This window comes from Natrix helvetica, assembly GCF_964273705.1.
Source record: "Natrix helvetica genome assembly, chromosome: 5".
NCBI classification, from domain to species: Eukaryota; Metazoa; Chordata; class Lepidosauria; order Squamata; family Natricidae; genus Natrix; species Natrix helvetica.
The window spans coordinates 68,638,272-68,660,355 of record NC_138551.1 but is presented as its reverse complement, the minus strand read 5'-3'; the positions used below and the strand labels follow the sequence as shown (position 1 = coordinate 68,660,355).

General features: G+C 38.4%; 1 protein-coding gene across 2 annotated transcripts in view; it reads right to left on the bottom strand.

Moving 5' to 3' along the window:
* The window catches only part of PTPRE (protein tyrosine phosphatase receptor type E), a 142,733-nt gene that overhangs the window by 76,932 nt on the left and 43,717 nt on the right, over window positions 1-22,084 (bottom strand). For both annotated transcript variants that reach the window (XM_081955333.1, XM_081955332.1), the window contains exon 2: window positions 20,920-20,942. The gene's annotated coding sequence lies outside the window, so the exon portion shown is untranslated. The remainder of the gene's footprint in view (window positions 1-20,919; window positions 20,943-22,084) is intronic.

Sequence of the window (22,084 nt, the reverse complement as noted above, 5' to 3'; positions counted from 1 at the left end):
CTGGAATACGTACTCTAAAGCATAAGACTGATTCTTGGTATAAATTTCAGCCCTTCTTAATATGTGATTTTTTATCCAACATAAGCCTTCTGTAAACAGAAGTAGGAAATAAACTTTGAAATTTCTGATTTCAACAGAGCTCTCTCGCTGTTTAAATGGAGGGTGAGGCAATATTTACCAGCCTTCCTCCTATTCCAGTTCCTGTTTTATCCTAAAGCCGTCAACATGCAGTTCCAATTAAATAAAGTTATTATTCTAATATTTATTATCTTTGAATATAGGGTACAGGTTGCTAATTAAATCACAAACATAGAAATATTACACTCAAAAATATCTTTATTACCTAACACATTGTACAATAATGCATTGGATGACTGCTTGCATAAGTTCATTTATTAAGCAAAATGCATTTAATATAGGGGACTGGAGACTAAAACATATGAAGAACGGTTGCAGGAAATGGGTATGTTTAGCTTAAGAGAAAGAAGGACTAGGGGAGACATGATAGCAGTGTTCCAATATCTCAGGGGTTGCAACAAAGAAGAGGGAGTATTCTCCAAGGCACCTGAGGGTAGAACAAGAAGCAATGGGTGGAAACTAATCAAGGAGAGAAGCAACTTAGAACTGAGGAGAAACTTCCTGACAGTTAGAACAATTAATCAGTGGAACAGCTTGCCTCCAGAAGTTGTGAATGCCCCAACACTGGAAGTCTTTAAGAAGATGTTGGATAGCCATTTGTCTGAAACGGTATAGGGTTTCCTGCCTAGGCAGGGGGTTGGACTAGAAGACCTCCAAGGTCCCTTCCAACTCTACTATTGTATTATTATTGTATTATATATAGTATCTTCTCCTCCTCCTCCTCCTCCTCCTATTTCGCATTATTCCAACTCTATGACAGCTTAATATAATTTATATAAATTAATATATATAGTATATGTATATGTAAAGCTTTTAGTTTTTAGAAGTTCTTGTACATTCTGTATCAATATGCATCAGAAAATCAATAAAAATTACTCAACTTGAGAACTAAGCCCACACATTATATTAAGTTCAATTATATCTGAAACTACTTTGATAACTCAAATAGAACTGGTGTTCGCAAATGTACAAACAAATATGGACTTCATGAGAGAATTTGGTTAAGCAAAATATATTTCACCCACTTTCTCCATGTAAAGCAACTACATGAAATATATTACAGTAGTCTGTAAATAAACAATCTCTATGCCCCTAAAATGTTTTCAGACATTTCGGATGTGATTAAAATATTTACACTTTACACCTTTTTTTTCATAAACTGGCTAAACCTCTTTATCAAAGTCTAATACAGTATAGAAATATAAGATAATCCAAGATTTTTAAGTTAGGTGTAAGTTAATACTAAAAACAAAAGTAAAATTAGGAGACAGGAAAATAGACATGCATGACGTCCAGACGTTAAAATAAAGAAACTAGATGGGCTAAGTGGCAAATTTCCTTTGCTCTACAATAGTTAAAAGGATCAAAGTACATATTGGTTTAGTTAATGAGAAAACAAGGGTTGTAAATGATATTTTCTCACATACATAACTAGTGTCACTAGCATTCTCCAGTCACACGAACCTAAATTTTCATATCTATGAAACACATAGAAACAAATGTTAGTTTGCAGAAGTATGGTGATTTAATCCCACAGGTTAATGAATATTGGAGGATAGGATATAATTCTAACCTGTAACTGAGTAGCACTTAACTCCAATAATAATTCAAATTATTAACAAATGAAGAATTAGCTCAAACAATAATTTAAATTCAAAAGTTTATGGTTTATTTTATAGATAAGTACATAGTTATCCATGTTTTAAAAGAGAAAAGTATCTTGTTAGCAAATTCACTTTCTAGCACCAAAATACAAAATAAATCATTCTAAAGAATGGAGATTTCTATATAACAAACAGAAGTTAAGGAAAAAGTTCCCCTTGCACTAGTGCTAGTCATTCCCGACATAGGTGGCGGGTGCTCATCTCCGTTTCAAAGCTGAAGAGCCAGCGCTGTCCGAAGACGTCTCTGTGGTTATATGGCCGGCATGACTAAACACTGAAGGCGCACGTAACGCTGTTACTTTCTGAACAAAGATGGTTCCAATTTTTTCTACTTGCATTTTTACATGCTTTCAAACTGCTAGGTTGGCAGAAGCTGGGACAAGTAATTGGAGCTCATTCCGTTACAAGGCGCTAGGGATTCGAACCACCGAACTGCCGACCATTCTAATCGACAAGCTCAGTGTCTTAGTCTCTGAGCCACCTTAAACAGAAGTTATTGTTATTAAAGATTATTTAGTGATTTGTTTCATCTCAAAAGATTACAGTTAAGGCATTAAAAAACTAAAAGTTTGGCTTAAAACATTATTTAGAAACACATTAACAAAATGTTTCAGTTTCTCAACTAAGCAACTTATATACCAAAGATTATTTGAACACAAAAGTTCTTGCAAACCAACAGGAAGGAAACTGAGAGGAAATTACTTGATCTTCACAGGATCTTCCCCTGAAGATCTCGGAGCCCATACAACTTTATGAAGGGAAAACACACTTTTTTAAAAAATAGCCTGATCCAAGTCACTTTATAAAGGCCAACCCAATGAATTTATTTTAACAAGGGATGCTTATGCTTCTTATTACTTGCTTCATTCAATAGCTTGCTTATTATTATGCTTTGAACTGCCAAAAGGTTTTGAATACTTTTCAAAGGTAACACTACTTAGACTATATTAAGTTGTCCAGACAGGAAACAACTAAAGTAGGTGTTATTGAGGTTAGATCTAACTTTCCCAGTAGTGGCATGGCTATGCATAACATTTAACTTTATAAATGCACTCCTAAGAATTTCACACCATCCAACACAAAAATGAATTTCTTCTCTTTGATCTTTTTTTTTTTTAACTGACAAGAAAGAATTTCTGTTCCAATTGACGGTGGGCTCTTTTTCTTGGCTATCTCAATTTATTGCTGACATTAGAGGTCAATGCAGAATTTCAAGTGCTGCTCTGAATTTAGATGGAAAATATTACATTGTTACATATATGGATAATAATCTCTGGATACTGTCTTAATGCATTAGTGGCTTAATGCATAAATTCAAGATCATATGGAACAAGATAGAATTATGAGGAATGTTAGGCCAACAACCAGGACAGCCCACCAATATGTCCTGTGGGAAGAATATGTGCCAAAGTAATTGTCTCTAAATTCCACTGCCATCAGATAGAATTATCAAGTCATTGAAACTCTAGATCAGTGATGGTGAACTTTTATCCACTGAGTGCCCAAACTGAAAGGTGTGCACTTGTGCAAATGTGTGCATGCATGGACATGCGTGCATGTGCAGCAGAGACCTGAAGACCAGCTGGCCAGCAGGAGGCAGAGCATCCCAAGAACAGCAGTGCAGCAAGAGGTAAGAACTTTTTGTTTTGTGAGCTTCTGTTTCATTTGCAGGGAAAGAAACGCCATGGAGATCTGAACTGGGGCACGTGCCAGCAGAGAGGGCTCTGAGTGCCACCTCTGGCATGTGTGCCATAGGTTCACCATCACAGTTCTAGACAAACAACAGAGACAATAATCCTGTGCTTGATTCCCAGAACAGATTAAATGCCAAAGGTTCATGGAGCGCTATTACCTTCCCACCAAATGTGGCTCCTATTTTTCTACTTGCATTTTTACGTGCTTTCGAACTGCTAGGTTGGCAGAAGCTGGGACAACGCTTACTCCGTAATGCTTACTCCGTTACGCGACACTAGGGATTTGAACCGCCAAACTGCCAACCTTTCTGATCAACAAGTTCAGTGTCTTAGCCACTGAGCCACAGCGTCCCTTATACAGTAGTATAGTATATAATATAGTGAAATACAGATCCCTGTGGTGTTGGAAAATGCTGCTGACATTTGGCTTCTAAAACTGAATATATTTAATTGCATATCTAATTAAATTTAACACTATGATAACATCTTAGGTCTTATTCACAACTACAAATATCGCTATTGGTTGTATCATATTCTCAGACCATCACTCTATTTAATATAGGCAGCTCAGAATATATTCATAAAAAATCTAAAATTTTACTGTTAAGGTTTCTATTTCCAAAAACCCACAATAATAAAGCATATTGCAAGAAGCAGAAGTAATGAACTCACTTGCTTATCCATAGAGGCAAATATACAGACACAGACACAAACATTTGTGTTGAATGCACTGCAAAAAGGATGCATTGCAAAACAGATCTACATTTTTCTGGCAACAGTTTATCTCAGTACTGGGGTTATTTCATTCAAATATAGTGGGGGGTTTTGGGGTGGTGGTGGTGGTTCAGCAGTTAAAGCTGACATCCTGGGTTCAAGACCCAAGGGCCTTGAAACGGGGTGAGCTCCCATTCCTGACCAGCTGCTGCCCACTTAGCAATTCCAAAGCATGCAAATGCGAGTAGGTAAATAGGTACCACTTTGGTGGGTTGGTAACAGCTCTCTCTGTACCTCGGCATATAGTCATGATGGCCATGGAAATATCTTCAGATGACACTAGTTTCCTTCGCTAAGAAACAACCAAGTACCACCCGCTAGAGTCGGAAATGACTTAACTGACCGAACTGGGAAAACATTTACTTTTATGGTTCTTTTTATATATTCTTCCTAGAGGATTTGGGGACATGGCCCAATACAAAAATATTTTTAAATGCAGGCTAAACCTTAGTCAGCTGCAACACAAAATAAGATTGATTGATTGATTAGATTTTGACAGTGGGGATTCAGGCTGCATCAGAAAGAAAATCCTCATTTTAAATAGAGCAAGTCAGTAATTTTCCCTCTATCTCAGATCTTCTCTGTGGCATAAGGATACGGGCAGAGAAATTTAAATTTCTTATTAATATGGATTCCTGAGATGTCCTGATTCAGCTTCAATAACTTAAATTTCCAACTACTAAACCATGGCCTTAGGATACAAGACTGGAAAAGAAAAAAATAGTAGCTGGGTTTGTAATGTAATGTTTAATGAGTAAACACTGAAGTAGATGGTAAGTCCAACATTTAAGAGTAACTCCAATTTTTAAGAAAGGTTCACAGGGAATCTAGGAATTTATAGGCCTATCAGCTTAATATCTGGACTGAGAAAGATAATGGGAGCTGGTATGAAAGATAAAATTGACAAACATCTGGAGATACAGGCATTTCTCAAGGATACCCAACTTGGATTCACTAACGGAAGTCCTTTTTAACTAATCTACTAGAGTTTTTTAAAAGGTGTTAACCAACATGTGGATGAGGATGAACCAACAGATATCATCAAATTAGATCTTCAAAGAGCCTTTGATAAAAGTCCCTCGTCAAAAACTTTTCGGTAAACTTAACAGCCATGAAATACAACGGCAGGTTGTCTCGTGAATAAGGGACTGACCAAAGAATAGGGGTGAAAAAGAACATGATTAAATGGACCTTTAGCAAAATAAAGGTCCCCCAGAGTTCTGTCCTAGCACTGACACTTTTAAACATAAATGGGCTTGGCCAGTGGAATACCCATGTTTGCTGATGATCCTAAATTGTTCAGGGTGGTAAAAACAATAATAGTGAAGAAAGAGAAGATTTAGAAGAGGGCAGTTGAGATGATCAAGGGGCTGGAACAACTTCCCAGTAAGGAAAAGTTGCAGCATTTGGGGCTTTTTAATCTAGAAAAGAGGCAAACATTGTTAAGATGTATAAAACTATACATGGTGTTGATGAGTAGACAAGAAAATCTATCCCAAAATACCAGAACCAGAGGTCAGATTACCAAATGAAATTGAATCTCCGAAGTATTAGGACAGATAAAAAGATTTTTTTCTCTCAAAACCAATTGTAGCTTTGGAGTTGCTACACCAGATGCGATATTCCTTTTCAGCATGGCTAACTTCAAAAAAGAAATTGACCAATTCATGTAAATCATAGGGGAAAATGAGTATTAGCCTTGATGGCAGTGTGACTGTTTCTGAAAGCCTTCTGCTGGGAGACTAACAGGCTTCCTTGTGCCCCTGTGAGAACAAACTGATGGACTAGATGGGTAAGGAGTCCAATCAGTGTGATACTGCTTATTGTCTTATCACACTTCTAAAATACAAATATCCAAGCCACAGGGGGTGGGGGGAGATGCTATTTTTAACTGAATCTCTGCTTGCATTGTGATAAAGGAAATGACAAAAGGAAAAGGAAGGGAACAGAATGGCAAAAATAGGGGAAATACTTAAAAGAGCCATTTTAATTAACCAATTTCATTGTATTTAAGTACAATGACAATAAAGATTTTACTTATACTTAATAAATTATTCCTCAGGTTTATATTTTACATCTGTTTTATAGAAATATATAGGAAATATATAGAAGGGTTAATTTAGAATACATGCCATCGTACAAGAGAAAATGTTCAGAGTAATATTTGTTGTATGTATGTATGTATGTATGTATGTGGAATGAAGAAGTAAAGGGTTGTTTATCTGTAACAAGAAATGTTAATTTGAAACGATTACAGTTAGGTCTTTTCTAATACATAGGTAAAATGCTAAGGTACTTCTAGAATATAACTCATAAAATGCAACATGCAAAAAACATAATTGTTGAAAAACATCCATTTTACACATAGCTTTATCTAGGTTGACAAAGCAAACGGCCAGAATGTTTAAAATGAGGTCACATATTTCATTTGGGAATGTTGTAAATTGTCTTACTGATTTTAATACGGAAAAAGTTTGTAAAACTTCCAATAAAAGAAAATAAAGTAGAGCAAGGAAGGGAGGGAGGGACGAAGGAAAGAAATCAGGATGGATGGATGGATGGAAGGTAGGTAGGTAGATAGAGAGAGAGAGAGAGAGAGAGATGATGGAAATGTGTGTTAACCTTAAAAAGCTGATCCATACTAGGCCACACACAGACTTTCTTTAATAAAGGGTTATCTTCATAATTATTCTAATAATACATCATGAAGCTATATCTACACAATGTATAAAACATTATCCACTTAATTTAAGAAAGAAGTTCCTAAATGCATACCTTAGGATCACTAGACACTGAAAACTATCATTTGCTTAAAACACCTAGATACAGACATGTGTGCTCTATAGCTGTAAATTTGTAAAAAGGATGAAGAATTAAGCAATAGACATGGCTGCCAGACATTTCTGGAGTCGGTTTTGGTTTACTGGGTTTATCAAAAAGCAGGTGGAGGATGAATCTGCAGTTGGAGACCCAGCAGAAGCCACCAGGATCCAAAGAAGAAACTAAGCTGCTGAGAGAACTGACTGATGGAGAAGGCTGCAACTTTCGAAAAGCAGTGATTTTGGAAATCACTGACCATATCTAGACAAAGGTGTTAGGATCAAAGAAGCCTAGAAAATATTTATTCTTCTTCTACCACCTATTTTTCCCTAAACTAGAAGTGAAAGCATTGAGAGAAGTTGTGTGAGTCAAGGAAGGATGGAATGAAACAGATGAAAGAGACTTCTGAAAAGCTGCATTTGGAATGGTCTACCTATTGTGAAATTGTATATGTGCAGTTAGCCATTTTATCTGTTGAAAATATAGCTTTTCATGCAGATTATAGCACCACCACACAAAAACTATAATTAAGAGACAAGAAGTGTGTGTTTGGAAAGTATCTTCCCTTCAACACTGAACAGCATGGATTAAAATGGGCCGGCCAGCAGAAAAATGGACATAGCAAAAAAGACTCCAGGACCTCCAAATCAGAAGGGCAACATGCTACAAATTGGCCCAGGCAGACCTTTTAGATGTCTTCGAACATAAAGAAAATACAACAAATCAAATGAGAGAGTTTAAACAGAGGACCACTCAGGGACAATCAGAACTCAAGGGTAAATATGCAAACAAGTGAAAAAGAAACTAAAGTGGTTTGTCAGATACTGTGCCTAATTGCATACAGAGGGCAGAATTCTAACCAAACAATTATGCAATCTTTAGACTATTCAGACACTCTATGTTTTCCACATACATAACTCATATGTGTAACCAGGGGTGGGTTGCTGCTGGCATTACTGCTGGTTTGCAACCCGCTGTCATGTGCGCACGCATGTGCTTCGCACACACACACTCTTCAATGTAAATTGTCCTGTGTGCATGCGCAGAACAATTTACAGTGAACTGCTCACGCGCAGTCAGCAAAATCCAAAATGGAGGCAGCGATGGAACCAGTTCGTGGGCATGGCAGGCCTGGGTCGCTGCCGGTTTTGCGACCCATACCTGAACTCCATTACTTGTTGGGCTAAACCGGTAGCAACCCACCTCTGTGTGTAAGGAGAAACAGGTTGTATTGAATAGAGTTTAGTCCTGAAAAACCTCTAGGGTTCTTTTGTTTCCTGATTTTTTAAAAAAGCAAATAAACTTTTACACAAGCAACCTTTAATTTTACAAGCTCTACAAGCTGACATTAGCTTCTCTTTTTATAAGATATCTCATAGAGATATCAGCTTCATTGCTGATTGATTTTTAAATTGCATAATTCAAGTAACTAGATTGCAATGATTATTTTGCAGGAGAAATGAACTGAGGCAGCTGTAAAAAATGTTCAAGGGTTTATTGTGGCTAAACAAGTTTACCTTACACAAAAAGGCATTAACATTAACACTTACTACGTTCCAAATGTAGACTATAAATGTGACCATTTTCTCACTGAAAGGGGAAAACATACTTCGAATAATAAAAAAGCCTAAATTCTCTGCAAATTCCTTCTTTGCTATATTTTTCTGAAAAACATGGCATTAAATGAAGTTAACTGATAAGACTATTCCTAACATCTATTGAAGGAGGAGCACTTTGGTAGAGGGGAAAAAATAACAGCTTGCAGACAATGAGCAAGAAAATGCTAAGAAACTAGCAATCTGGCTTGGGCAAAACTGGATGGCCTTCAGTTTTAATGACATCAGATGAGTAATATGAAAAGCAAAAAGGACATATTTAAAAAGGACATGTATAGGGTAGAAAAACCCTATACAGTAGAACCTCTAGTCATAATTTGTTCCATAACTTTCCACAATTTGTTCCATAACTTAACTAACAAAAAATCGCAAACGGATTTGGTCATGACCCGAAACTAATTTTGAAAATTTGGTGCTTACCAAAAAAAAAAAAAAAAAAAAAAAAAATGGCCAGGGACCGGAAATCAGCCACCCAAAAAATATTATAATTTTTTTGGTCGGAACCCGATTTGGTCGTGCTCAGAAGCGTTCGTGACTAGAGGTTCTGCTGTGGGTGGTAAGGTGGCCAAGATAAATGGGCTGACTTAAAAACAGAGATTTGAATCAAGTAAAGTTGTCAGTGAAATTACTGTTATCCTGCAGTCTTGATCAAGAACACTGGAAGGAACCTAAATCAAATCTTCCTCTTCCAATCAAGCTCATAGAGCAAATAAGTCTTATTATCACCTCCTATCTTAGTATGCAAATACAATAGCATTGTCTATTTATTTAATTTCCTTGCTTCAACACAACAAACTCCATTGAGATAGCCAATTCCCTCCTGTTCTTTCCAATAATACTCCATGGCAGGTAACATATTATTGCAAAATAAAGTAGCATTTTGTGAGCCACATAGAGAATATCCAAGGCCTGCAGACTTATCTATCATTCATAGACTAAAAACACTATTAGCACTTTAGTCGCCATGTGAACTCCGAATATATTCCTAAAACCAGCTGAGAAAACAGAATAACTAGCAGTTTTCCAAGTAAAGAGGATTCATCATAAATAGAATGGATTCATCACATAAAATAATAAACGGCTGACTTTGCACTTAACAGAAGCTGTGAACAAAATGAAGATATATATTACCATCTTCAACTCCTAAATACAGAGAAGTGGTAGATGTGGCTGTATAATGTACTTGTCAGCCCTGGAGTCATCTTTAATTGGAGTCTTCAGGGCTGCCACAGCGATGGATGGCCAAGCTATGGGAATGGGAGTGGGGGTGGAGAGAGTGTGGGGTGTATAGTTATAACAACATTTTTTCCTTGGGAGTCAAGGACATTCAGCTGCACCTGGGGAGGTGTGACTGGGAGTTAACTACAGTTGGCATAGTGACCTGATTGGACCATGTGATGCTCATGTGAATGTAGGGGAAGTAACTTTGACTTTACTTTGGGTTGGGAAAACCCGGGGGCTTTTAGATTCGGGTTCTCCCAGATGTGCCAATATGACAACTCTAATAAATTCAAGCTTTGAGGAAAAGGCCTGCCTCGGAGTTTTAATTCTGTTGGGGGTATTACTTGGAACCTTGACCTATGCTGTTGTTCTGGTTCTGGCGCCCTGTAAGAGGGCCTACAGTATGGCGTTGGATGATAATCTGGCTTCTTGGCATTTGAGGGAAGAACCTTTTTCTTATCCTTGTTTTCTACAAGGATTGGATCTAATGCCTCCCCAAAGAGGTTGGTTCTCATGTATGAGGCAGCCGCCAGATTCCATTTAGCCTTCTTGTCCATCTGCCAGCTGTGTAATCAAAGTAAACATCTAGAGGTCACTGAGGTGGAAATCGCCCTGGAAGCAAATTTAATGGAGGCGAGGGTAGCATCGGCAGAGAACTGAGTGGCCGTTATAATTTTGGTGATATCCTGTAACAGCCGCTCGTCTTGGACCGGAATGCTGTCCTATAGTTGGCAGAGCCACATAACAGCCATGCGGTTAAAGTAGGAAGCCGCGGTGATGGATTTAATCGTCCAGACAGAAGTGTTAAAGTTCTTACATAAAGTAAACTTCGCCCGCTTGTCCTCCGGCTTCATTTTGTGGGCTGCATCCCATAACACTATGGAGGAAGAAGAGAAAAGGGCAGCTATGGGTGTGTCTATCACTGGCAGTTGAAGCAAAGGCCTGCTCCTTGTTGTAGAAGTGGCGATCGCTGCTCCCCGGATTGGGAAAAGTGGACGGCTGGGCCCACTGGTTTTTGACCATCTCTAGAAACAATGGAGAAGCAGGCACCTCCTCCTTGTTGTAGCCATATTAGAAAACATTGCCATATTCGGGTCCTTAGGCTTGAGAAGCATCGGATCCCCTGTTCCTATCTTAGAGGTCCTCCTGGCCTTGTGTAAAAGGGTCTTGAACATGGTCGGAGGAAATAGTCCTGGAAAGGCTGGGGGATCAGGAGGGACTGACTCCTCATCTTCTGAAACACCCATGTCCTGCTGTGCCTCCTCACCCAGGATGGAACCCTCACTGACCATGGAAGGGAAAGGAGGCCTGGTGTGGTCCTGTTTAAGAGTAAGAGCCGTGCTTTACCTTTTTAAAGGCACGGCTAATTTTTCTCCTCCTGGCATGCTTTCCCGCTGGTTTAAAACCTCCTCTTTGCTCCCCCACTGCTGCTGATTGAAGCCCGTCACCCCCGCTGGCCCGGGGACCGGACAGGGCTCCTCGCCTCGCGAGGTAGGAGGGAAACGCCAGGCAGGCTCTCCTACTTCGCACAGAACAGAAACAACTGTCCCAGATGGCAGCAGCCAAGTAATTTAGAATTTAGAGTAGTCAATCAATCAAATCCAATATTTAATAAATTTTGATGAATATTTGAGCAATATAATATTTCCTACCTAGGAGCCAAAGCAGTGCTTGGACCAAAAGACTGAGAGGAAACTGGGAGCCAATAGGGAATGGTGGAACATTTAAGAAAATTCCCTCAGTCTATGGACCAATCAGGCTGTGACTATATCCCATGTGTAATCCCTCCCTCGACTGTATAGGAAAATGAAGTCCATTTACAGTCTCCAAAAAGATTGGATCATGAGGAATGGCGATTTGAAAAGCCATGTGAAATTCCGAAAGGAACAAGATAGGGGTCTCCTTTATAAATAATCTTGGTATATTGGAATTGCTAAAAGGGACATTAGACAAGACAATAAAGTAAAATGATTACAAATCAAAACACATGAGTATCAATTTCATGCTTTTGCCAATGACTTGGTTTTGATTTTTCAAGATCCACTGGAAAATATTGAACATGTTACAAGGATGCTTAAAACATCTGGAGAAATGGTGAGTTTTAAATAAATAAACAAAAAAATGACAATACTGACAAGGAATATGATTGAAGAAGATCAGATAAAAGAAAATTACATAGACAGCTGGATACTGTTTTTAAATGAAAAATTTCAACTACACAACAGCCTGAATACATGTTCTGAATTAATCCCATTGGACTCAGTTTGAACCAAGGGCGGTCAAACTCTCAACCTCTTCAGAAATTTGATTGTTCATCGACCACCAAAGATTTAGTATATAAAAATAATTTAATATGATTTTAATAAATAATGGCAATAACAATGGGTATTTTCATTGACCCTGGTTCTCTTTGGAGAACTCTGGTTTATACCAAGATACAAGTCAATAAGGAAAATCATATATGTAGTTTGCCCCTATCAGAAATGAGGAGAATTTAGGCTCGATTTTACGCCATAAAAAGAAGATTATATTGTATGTATCAGATTTTACAACAGTCCCAACAATAACTTCCTACTCTGTAGCCATTTTTGCCATGCACTTTAGAATCTGCTTAGCGAAGAAGCTTACAGATGTAAGTGTATTAGTGTTTTACTACAGACAAAAAGAAACACTATGCAAGTGAAACTACCTTTCCCAATATAGATACGTCTCTTCTCCAGGGTTTAATTTCTCCTAACCTGTGAGTTAAAGCAAATTTGACTTTTCCTCCCAATCCTGCAACTGGAAGCACCTGCTCAGTGTTTATAAAATAATTCTGACGGACTAGCTTCAATTTTTATGGGGAACAAATATAACATTTGGACTTCAATATAATTTTCCAAATGATTCTGTGAAGTGCAGTTAAAGCAGTGGTGGGTTCCTACCGGTTTGCACCGGATCACGCGATCCGGTTCCAGACCGAACCCAGAAGTAACCGGACCCGGAAGTAACTTCTGGGAACCAGCACCGGCCCTGTCACTCGATCGCCCTTGCCGTCCCAACGCAGCTCGCTCGCTCGCTCCCCCCGCCTTTCCTCAATGAAGCGCCGGGCTGGAGTAGGTTGCGCGGCCGGCGGGAGACTAGCTTCGCCGAGGAAAAGCCTCCAGGCCTTTCCTCGATGAAGCGCCGGGCTGGCGTGGGCGGCAAGCCTCCGCGAGGCTAGGCCGAAAGCCCCCCACCCCCCCTCTCCAGCCTCGCCTGGCTGGCTAAGCCTGCCAGGCCACCTAACAGTCTTACCTGTCCTGCTGCCTCTCTGCCTGTCTGCTGTCTGCTGTTGCATCCATCCATCGCATTGGAGAGCTGCTGATTCTGCCTGCTGGTAAGTAACCCGTTTTTTTTTTCTTTTATTTTTTAATGTATTTTAAAATAATATTTTATTTATTGTGCATAGAATTGTTTTAAATTGTTTTATTGTAATTTATTGTGTATGGAATAGTTTGAAATGGTTACAGTATAAATTATTGCTGGTGGAATAATGGTTACAGTATACTATGCCTGGTACAATACCTTAAAATAGTTATAGTATAAATTATTGCTGGTGGAATACTTAACAATGGTTTTTAAGGGTTTTTTTTATTTATAGAATATCTTTTTTAAATTATTGCTTGGGAGTTTTTATTTTTTAATTGTTTATAAAATATATTTACTACAAGAAATGTTATTCCTTTTTGCAAATGTTTTCTTTGTGATGCAATATGTTGCTTAAAAGTGTTCAGACCAGGTTTATGTATCTCAAAGTGGCTGCTTTTCTATGGGCAGGCCAGGTTGGTGCAAGGCAGCTTTGCAAGATTTTGTGGGTTTCACTCTCGTTTATGTAATTCTGAGGTGGTTGATGGTTCTGTGAGCTTCCTAGCACTGTCCTTTATAATTTCCCACAATGCCTTGATGGTTTTTATTCCAGTGGCTTTGTCTTTCCTGTCCTTAGGGTTAGAAAAAAAAACTGGTTTCATTTGCAGTCTTTTGGGGGGGGGGATTCTTGTTTTTTGGTGTTTTCCTGGCACTGTCATAGTTTGGGTGGGTGAGGGTGTGTAATGTCCCACAGTTATCTATGCATTAATAATGATCTAGTAATATTTCCTTATACATTTTAGGGACCTTTCCTTACATAATTGGTGTTTTCTTTCATACTTTTGGATTTCTAATTTCTGTTTCCGTTAGTTAGCAATTGCTAAAACAAACCCCACGTGAAAAAGTATTCAAAGCCTTCTTGATTTTAATTCTCAATTTATTTATTCCTGCACATTGTAATATTTATTCATTTTCATATCTCTGTTTTTCCACTGTTGTGCAAACACAATTCCAGCAGCTGCTAACATGTGTAAAATTAAATATATATTGTACTCCTTTTCAAATAGCCAACAAAATATTTCTGGTTTTAATTCCATATCTTGCTTTACCATTGCTTCTAACCACTAACTTCTAAATAGCTACTTGAACTGACCTAAGTACTGAACCTAATTCATATATTCCTGTTTTTTGGAACTGAGAACTAAATTTCAGAAAAAGGAAATCTGTATTCCTCTGGGAATATGAAATTCAATCTTGAACTATCTTCTTGGATGAAAGACTATATCTTTCCTGTTTGTTGGGGGACATCCTTCCTGAAAAGACTGTACATTGTTGGGTGAAAACAGAGGTCCCTTCTGTTACCTGTAGTGTAGTCGTCAGCTTACAACCACAATTGAGTCCAATATTGTTTTAGTTCTTCTGCAGTTAGTATTATTTAACAGGATGAAGAGGCAACAGAGTATGACCGCTAGGACAGTCATCTTTCTTATGTATTTTATTGCTTTGTGTGCTTGTTTCATCCTTAATATATTAGTGCAAGCAATTAAAGTCTTGCTTTCTGTGTCTGTCCTTTGTGCAGGTTTTTTGAGCAAAGTAAATCGATAAGGTGGTGTGCAGAAGACCGGCAAGCCAGTGATCCTTCCTCTGTAAGTAGCTGTCTTTATTGCTGGGCGTGGTGTGGTCTGTGCGGTGGTCTGTGCGGTGTTCATCCTTGAGATAGTGAAGTGCAAGCAATTAAAGTCTTGCTTTCTGTGTCTCTCCTTTGTACAGGTTGTTGGAGCATGAGGTGGTGGTGCAGAAGACGTAAAAAAGGAGAGTAATTTTCCTTTTCTATTATTTTGTGTGCTGGTTTCATCCCAATGCAGTGCATGCAATGAAAGAGTTCATTTCTGTGTCTCTTCTTTGTGCAGCCCATTCATTAAAGTCCGTGATACTGAAGATTGGCAAGAACAGTCATCTTCCATCTGTAAGTTGCTCTTTTATTGTTTTTGTACTTATTTTAATCTTATTGTAGTTCATCCATTGGGGCAAAGAATTCAGTGACATCGTCTTGGCCACTCCCACCCAGTCACAGTCACATGGTTGGCAAGCCACTCCCACCCGGTCACATGGCCGGCAAGCCACTCCCACCCGGTCACATGGCCGGCAAGCCACTCCCACCCAGTCACATGGCTGGCAAGCCACTCCCACCCAGTCACATGGTCGGCAAGGAGGCCACACCCACAGAGTAGGTTCCCAAAAATTTGAAACCCACCACTGAGTTAAAGGATTAAAAACACTCTGAGCCTTAAGAATGTGTGTTGATGAAAAGTTCAATCTTACAGTCCTAAATAGTTTTAAATTGTTCTGAAAGAGACAAGAATGAATATGATTCTTAATTCACTATCTCAGCATGACAAATAAATCTTCCAGAGACATCTTATTAAATAGTATATCAATTTAAATATTAATAATGCCAATCTAGTCAAGAATGTGTTCCCCACTAATCAGTCATCTGAGATGAAGTACATTTTAATCATTGTTCTTCTGATGCTTCCCACATAATAATATCAAGTTCCAGGATACTCTTTTGTTTGGGTGACTAAGATCAATCAAACACATTCTAGTCTTTGTTGGAAGCATCTACATACAACTAAATTTCCTAAGCCAGTATTTTGACATTCTTCACTCTATTTAGGTTGGCAAACTTTATCTTAGACAACCATAATGACATTCAACACTAAAGCTAAGTCTCCAGAGAAATGCAGATAAAAATTCCCAACACAGACATAGAACCCACCAACTTTCTTTTAAACAAATTGCAGTTTGAAAAAGAGAAATTAAAAAAATATAAATTTAAAGAATAAAAGCAATTATCCAACACATTACAGGTAGGCCTCGATTTACAACCATAAATGAGCCTAACATTTCTGTTGTTGAGATATTTGCTAAGTGAGTTTTGCCTCATTTTGTGACCTTTCTTTTCTCAGTTGTTAAGTGAATCAATGCAGTTGATAAGTTAGTAACACAGTTGTTAAATGAATCTGGCTTCCCCATTGACTTTACTTGTCAAAAGGTTGCAAACAATGATCACATGACTTTAGGACACAGCAACCGCCTTAAATATGAACCAGTCGCCAATGATCTGAATTTTGATCACATGATCATGGGGATGCAGCAAAGGTCATAACTGTGAAAAACGGTCAGGAGTCAGTGCCACTGTAACTTGGAACAATCACTAAGCGAACCGTTATAAGTTGAACATTACCTATATTTAATAATGAAATTGTGATACCAAAACATACAAAAAGGAAAACATTAAAGTGAAAGTAAACCTTAAGAAATTAACATACTAACATCCGTTGCTCTCTTTCAAATAAAATCAGGTTTCATTCCCACTTCAATCTGATTTTGGGAGTTTTGAGTAGCTCTGCCTTTTCTTTATTTACCTGTAGGCAATTCTGCTGCCCTGACTGTGGGATAATGATTATTTTATTTTTCTTTTAGACCGAACAGTTTAAAATAACCCTTTTTGTTCTTTTAGCATCCTTTAAAAAAAGAAAAAGATTTTCATTTGGCAATTTTTATCATCTCTGCAAGATCTGCATATACCTTTCCCTAGTAGGCTTTGCTATCCTGTCTCTTCCACAGTATAATTCTCCTTTTTGATTATTTACTAAACTTTATCTGTTAATATATTGGCTTGCTTTGGTGTTGTCATTTTCCCCCTGCATTACAGTTGTTTCCTGTACTTTTACTGCAAACAACTACTGTGCTTTTAACATTTTTTAAACCAAACCACTGTTAAGCATCAGTTTTAGGATAAATAAATGAATAAAATAAAAAATAAAAATGAGGAGCAGGGAACTAATATAATTTAGTCTTGTTAGTCCCATTTCCTTTTCCTGCAAACTTCTGAAAGATCTATGCATTAAAATACTGTTTTCAACAAAACTGAAAAAGGAATTTGGAAGCAAATTATACACATTTACAGAACAGTACAGTTAGTACTATAATTAATAAGAAAATGCAAGAATATTAAGAAAAGCACCTTTAAAAAAAATCCATGTAATCAAGAAAATATCCCATGCTCAGGGTCAGATTATTCATCATCATCATTCACAGATCTGCCCCAAAGGCAAGCTCCCCATATAGAAAAGGTATTCTTTGGATAAAAGATCACTCACATATCTCAACTTGTTTGTATTTGTTTTTTCAAGTTTCAACATGCACATCATTTAGTGACAGCAATGTAAAATTAAATCAAACTACTATATCTACCTCCTTTTCATTAATGAAAATTCTTATGAATAACAGCCTGAAGTCCATTTTGCTTCTAAACTGGAAGTAACTCCTTATCGGCAAATTGTTTTTCAAGAAATTCTGGCCAATATGCAATAGTTCTTTTTAAAAGGCAAACTAGTCGTTTCCCTGCCTCCTTTTCTTCATCCCTTTCCCACCCAATTCCATTCTTATAAATGGAAATCTTGATTTCTGCACCCTGTAATAGTTGCTTTGTCATGTGATAAACAATCAAACAGCTTAAGAGAATCCTAGGAAAGGGCTGTTCTTTTTTAGTGTAAAATATTTCCTCGTCTTACAGGAATAGGAAACTTTCATTCTGATCAGTGATTTAAAAATTACTAGCTTTGCAGCTCATAGTCTCTTCCATGCAGCTGCAGATTTTATGCAATTCTTATTCTTTTAAAAAAAAGTATTACGAAATGTCTTGAGTCAAGAAAGGCATTACTTCTTCTCCAGCTTCCAAACTCCAAAACTCGGCTGCCAATCTTCCACTCTAGGAGTGCGCTCTTTAGTTGTGGGCCGACTGCTGGACAGAGAGTCTTCCGGCAGCCAGCCCACAACCATAGAGTGCACTCCTAGAGCTGCTGCTGCTGGAAGACTCGGCAGCTGAGTTTTGGAGTTTGGAAGCCGGAGAAGAAATTATGCTCAGAGCGTGGCGGCGGCAGTGCCCTGGCCCTGCAGGGAAAGCTGGGTCAGGGCATGGTGAGGCTGGGAGGCATGTTTGCTGGGGGCAGAACAGGCGCTGGCGCAACCCCCTTCTCCAGCCGGGCAGAGCTCCATGCACTGACCTAGGGGGTATCCCTAATGTGCCAAGTTGCGGGAGCTGGGAAGGCAGAGCGCATGACTTGGTGCCTTAGGGATACCCCCTAGGTCAGTGAATGGTGCTCTGCCAGGCTGGAGAGGGGGTTTGCCGGGTGGCTGCTCGTAAGCATGGTCACCTCATGGCTGCTTCACTCCTGAGGCTCTTCTGGAGCTCGCTCACAAGGGAGCAACCACCTGGCAACTCCCCCCTCTGGCCAGGCAGAACACCACTCCCCAACCTAGCGGTATCCTGAAGGTGGCAAGCAACGTGAGCGCCTTTTCCCCCTGGCTCCCGCAGCTTGGCGCCTTCGGGATACCGCTAGGTCGGTGAGTGGTGCTCTTCCTGGCCGGAGGGGGGTGTTGTCCAGGGAGCTTATTTTTAGGGATGGGCTTATATTTTTCCCACCCAAAAAATGTGGCAAGGCCTTAGTTTCAGGACAGGTCATATTTTCAGGAAAACATGGTAATATTTTTGATGCAAAAAAGCAGCCCCCGTTTTCTGAATGGAATAGATCATTCAGCTTTCTTATGTATCTCTAACCACAGAAAGGTTCCTCAATTATTTATTTCTATGAGATGTCTTTTCAAAGGAGAATGAGCAAAGCTTAATAAGAGGTTCTAATAACTTTATTCTTCAGAATAAGAATATTAACTCTCCTTAAACCCTCAGGCAAAATTCTGGAGTCCAGTTCATCACTTGAATTTTCTATGCTTTAGACTTTAAACAGTTTCCTTAAAATCATCTAAACTTAATTACAATTATCAGAAATCCAATGATTCAGGAGTTCTGGGATTGTATTCCCAAACATCTGGAATGTATTGAAGCCAATGTTAGAGTCAGAATGAGTGTTCTCAACCCACCTAATAAAGGAAATTCTGAGTTGCAAACAAGAAAAAAAATACAATTATCAAACATAGCACCAAAACAAAAAATACATTGTGAAACCCCAATAAATCTCACCACACTATTGGCACAGTTTCATATTTCTTCAATTACACAATGCCATTTATTGGAACTACAGAAGTGGGCCTTCCATAGAAGCAGCATGATAATATCATCAGAGTCAAAATAATTATCAGTCAATTGCACAAGGCAGTTTTATTTGGAGCAACTTACATTCTGTGACAATACCTTTAACACTAACATCTGTGTATGCCAGTTCCTTGGGAAGGGTTCAATACATGGATAAAAATGCCAAATTCAGTCAAAGTATCTGGCTGAACTGTGCAACCAGCCATAATATTAATGTTACTGGCTCCATTAATACCTTGTTTCCAGTACCTGGGTTGGGGGGGGGGGGTGTCTTAATTGCTTTCCTAAGCAGGATTGGGGTCATATATAATTCCAAAGGAAGGACGAAGAGCCAATACATAAAGCAAGCACAGAAGCATAAGATATGCTATACTTCAAAGTTCTAAAAGCCAGATCTATTGGGTTAGAAAGAAAGCATTGGAATAACTAGTTTCACAAGCATTTTAGCCTTACAAGAAGGACTTTAAAGGTGATAATCAGCTCCTTGAATTGCACTCAAAAGCCCACTGAGAATCATGAAACTCTCCAGTGGTGGTCCTATATTGGTGTATGTTTTTCAAGAAAGAGCTATGTAGAGTCTGTTGCAATAGCCCAGTTGGGAAGTGACTAAGGCATGAGTGAGCATGAACAGTACACCCTGATCTAGGAAAGAGTATAACTGGTTGCCAAAATGTATTTGTTCAAAGGCTTTCATGACTATGTCTATCACTTGCTCATGAAACAGGAGCCTTGACTCCAGAACGGATACGCTAATTCTGACTGGGTGTGTGTGCATCCCAGCCAGAGTTAAAGATGGCAAATCACTAGATAGTCTCTCAAATCCATAGCCACTTGTTTGAACAAAAGCCGATTCTTCCGCAAAGAACTTTACAGACTTCAGGCGCCATGAAAGCACATCCAAAGTATTACTTGGACAGTCTGGGACAGGGATGTACAACTAAGCATCACAGAAGAGGGTGGATCTGCCTCCCCCTTAGAGGTAAGATGGTCCAAAGGGCAGTATTGATGGTAAGCTCCTGGATACAGAAAAGATTTTTACCCACAGCTACTCTGTCCAGAGTTCAATTGAAGCCTGTTGTTCCAGGCATTGTGAAGTGACATCCACAACATCACTTACTTACTCCAGGATGAAGATATACACCTAGGCATCACTAACCTAGTGATGATACCTCATCCGTGGCATATCATATGTTTTTATACACAACACACACACACACAGTAATGGGCTTCAGATCTCTCAGCTGAGATATATAACACTTTTATTTTTCAGTATATCCTGTTGCATGCTTGGGGGTGTGCATCCATATGCGTGTTTATCCTCAGAATTCACATCTCAACACAACTCAATACTGCAGAATCTAGCTTAATGAATACAATCTCCACATGTGCTGATCTACAAAATTTAAATATAGTCAAACTGATGTATATAAATATAGCCCCAAGCTGTTAACTTTATATAGCAATATGAGATGTCTTTAAAAAAAGCAAAACACATTTGAAAGTACAGGTGATTAATTTGTAATTGTTAAGTTAAACAATGTACTCACCTAATGGAAGACAATGCTATAGGCTGCAAAAAGAGAGAGAGAATAGTTTAAAATGTTATTGCTTTCACCCATTTAAAATACAAAATTGTTTTAAACTCATTATGCATACCATTAATTATACATGTAAGTGTTTATCTTCAAGTTAATTAGAAGAAACAGTTAATATGCTTTTTTTATTTGTGCAACCCAGAGAGAAATAAGAACACCTCACCATGAAATTTGAAAGAGTTAAAGGTACTAATTAACAAAGAGATATATATTTGGCTGAATGAACAGCAACATAAATTGACAAGAGAGTTGTTCAGGTAGGGGTGATCACATGATGAAAGGAGGAAATTGAGATTGCATATATCAACCCCTTTCCTAGTGTCACAAAATTGCAGACCACTGGGTCTGAACTTAAAATGGTAAACGTGTTTTATTTACTAATAGATAAACCCAGAAGTTCTCAGTTCAGCTACACTGAGATCTGAAGCATTTTTGTTGTTTCGTGTTTCAGTTGAAACACATTTTGGTGGGCAATCTTACAGAACAAATAGGGCAAGACTGGTGCATATCTCCCATCTTTTTCTACTCAGATTGTTTACCAGCATGTTGACTAATCTTTCCAGCATTTTTCACCTCCTTTTGTCTACCACAACATCTCCCTTTAGGTTTTAGGTTTTATTAAATTTATAGACCGCCCCCTCGCCCCATAGGGACTCGGGACGGTGTACAGACCGTTCGTGTATAAAACAACAACATAGCATAAAACATCAGACAAAACAACGCACACATACCGTCTGTATATACAACCCAAACAAATTAAATAATTAAAAACAATTCTAAAACCAGTTTAAATATTTGATATCAAGCATGGCATAGGGCAGGTCAGATGAACACATGAAGATTGGGTGAGGTGTGCTGATGTGAAGGATGTTCATACACAGACATATACCAGATGATATATGTCCATATGTTCATGCGCAGAACAAAATACAGATTGAAACTCTCTCTTCCACCTACAAGAAGCTATTAGTCTGTTAGACTGTGTAGGTAGGAAAAAGATTGGAACTTATTTCACCATAAATAGATTTCCATCTGATGCACAGTGGTTTTTGGAATTCTTTTTTTTCCTAATGACTTCTTTAGATTTTGCTTTTATTTTTTTACAAGAAATCTGCTT